Source organism: Dipodomys ordii, unplaced genomic scaffold (assembly GCF_000151885.1).
Source record: "Dipodomys ordii isolate 6190 unplaced genomic scaffold, Dord_2.0 Scaffold1683, whole genome shotgun sequence".
NCBI lineage: Eukaryota > Metazoa > Chordata > Mammalia > Rodentia > Heteromyidae > Dipodomys > Dipodomys ordii.
In genome coordinates, this window is record NW_012268899.1 from 1 (window position 1) to 1,987 (window position 1,987).

The 1,987-nt window shown below is 47.8% G+C and overlaps 1 long non-coding RNA gene across 1 annotated transcript; it reads left to right on the plus strand.

Moving 5' to 3' along the window:
- The first annotated feature begins 133 nt into the window (after nt 1–133).
- On the plus strand, nt 134–1,485 carry LOC106001996. The gene is made up of 2 exons (XR_001175880.1): nt 134–629; nt 1,049–1,485. It is a non-coding gene; the product is annotated as an uncharacterized LOC106001996 (long non-coding RNA).
- The last annotated feature ends 502 nt before the right edge of the window (nt 1,486–1,987 follow it).

Consider the following 1,987-nt stretch of genomic DNA (forward strand, 5'->3'; position numbering starts at 1 on the left):
TGGTAGAGCACTAGCCTTGAGCTGAAGAGCTGAGGGACAGCGCCCAGGCCCAGAGTTCAGGCCCCATGACCGGACCCAAAAAAAAAAAAAAAAAGGTTTCTGGATTAAACCTAAAGGGTTTTGACATAGATAAACCAGGGGTTGTCTGCTTAGACAACTGGCTCCACTACACTGCTGCTGCCCATTTGCTGCTTGAAGTTAGCAGTCATCAGTGTCACTGCGTCACCAGCATACCCTCACTGCCAACTCTGCTTAACCACTCATTTCCAGACCCAGCCTTTAGCCAGGGACAAGCTTTTACACCAGAGTGTAGCCATGTGTGTGACTGGTGATACAGGTGCAGGAAACAGGAGCATGTTTTTTCTGTTTGTTTCTTGAAATAGGCTCTCATTATATGGCCCAGGTTGTCCTTGAACTCTCAACCCTTCTTTTCTACCTTCCAAGTGCTGGGATTACCAGTCATCTATCAGTCCTAGATGTTTGACAGGCAGCAGCATTTCCCCCATATCAGTCTTGTTCTCTGCCCCACATTGAAGGGACATGACAGTTTCAAGTGAGGGTGTCTTTTCCTCTGCTTTTTCTTCCAGGTACAACAGACTAGCAAGAGAATGGACACAGAAATATGCTATGTAAGTGCCTTGAAGGATGTATGGGAGACTTTGTCCAAAGTAGCTCACCAGGCACAGCGGTCTTCTTGTGAAGACCTGTGAAGACCGCCTGCGGAGGTGTTGGCTGGGCTGCTCACAGCATCATCTGTTCTTCCCACATGTGTTGGCCAACCCATTTTCTGGCTGCAGCGCGTTGGTGCCACTCTCAGCCATTGTGGCTTTGACAATATCATGTCTTTAATGCCAAATCAACAGCCATCATTATTATTTCCTGTAGCCTCCTGGTTACACTGGAATTGGTCTTTCTGCCCCAGCTCTGCTCATCTCTGAAGGACCAGGCCCTAGGCACCTACCCTCTCTGGCTCAAGTAGTATGGCTGCTCACTCTGGCACCACACAGGGGCCCATCCTGGCCCCTCACCACGTACCCTTTGCCTTTAGAACTCAGTGCTGTCCTGGGCTTTCCTTATATCCTGTCTGCCACAGAACCAGGTCCTGAGGAGTCTGAATACATCCTGGAGGCTCCTGAAAGTTGGAACACTCCTGGAAAGCAGAGGCCTCATTCTGCACTCCTGCTGTCCTCTATCCTCTGCAGCACTGCATACTGCACTTCTCACCTCACGCCAAGAAACAGCCAGTGGCAAATTTCAGGATATAAAGCACAGAACATCTCAGGAGAGATGACTTCTTTTTCTGAAGCAAGAGCAAAGTTATGGAGCCTGGAGAGATTTGGGTTCTGCTTTTCTATAAGAGGTTTCTCCCAACCCCACCTCCTCCCACCAGGAGCCTACTTGAAATCCAAGTAGAAGCCATTCACAGACCAGAATGCAAGGGACTAAATGTAAATAAAAATGCAATCTCCCCATAACTCTAAATGATAACATATAAGTCTCCTGTTTTCTTTCAGGCAGAGTAGAAATAGAAACCTGAATTCTTCAGAACCTGTTGGAATGCCTAGCTTCCTCATGTGGCTTTCTGTTTGTTGTGGGAAGAGGTGTTGGTGCCATTCTTGGGTCTTGAATTGAGGTTTCGGGGGCAGTCTTTGAGCTTTTCTGCTCAAGGTTAGCCACAAATCTACTTCTGGGTTTTGATAGTTAATTGGAGAGAAGAATCTCATGGACTTTCCTGCCCAGTCTGGCTTCAAACCATGATCCTCAGGTCTCAGCCTTGTGAATAGCTAGGATTATAGGCATGAGCCACCAGTGCCTGGCTCATTTGGCTTTCTAAGGAGAAGGTTTGCTCTCAGAACTGAGAGCTTTAAGATTAGGGTATCTAGGAAAAGGGATTTCTTCTTTTTTGTTTTTTTGTTTTTGGGTCCGATTGTGGGGCCTGAACTCTGGGCCTGGGCGCTGTCCCTCAGCTCTTCAGCTCAAGGCTAGC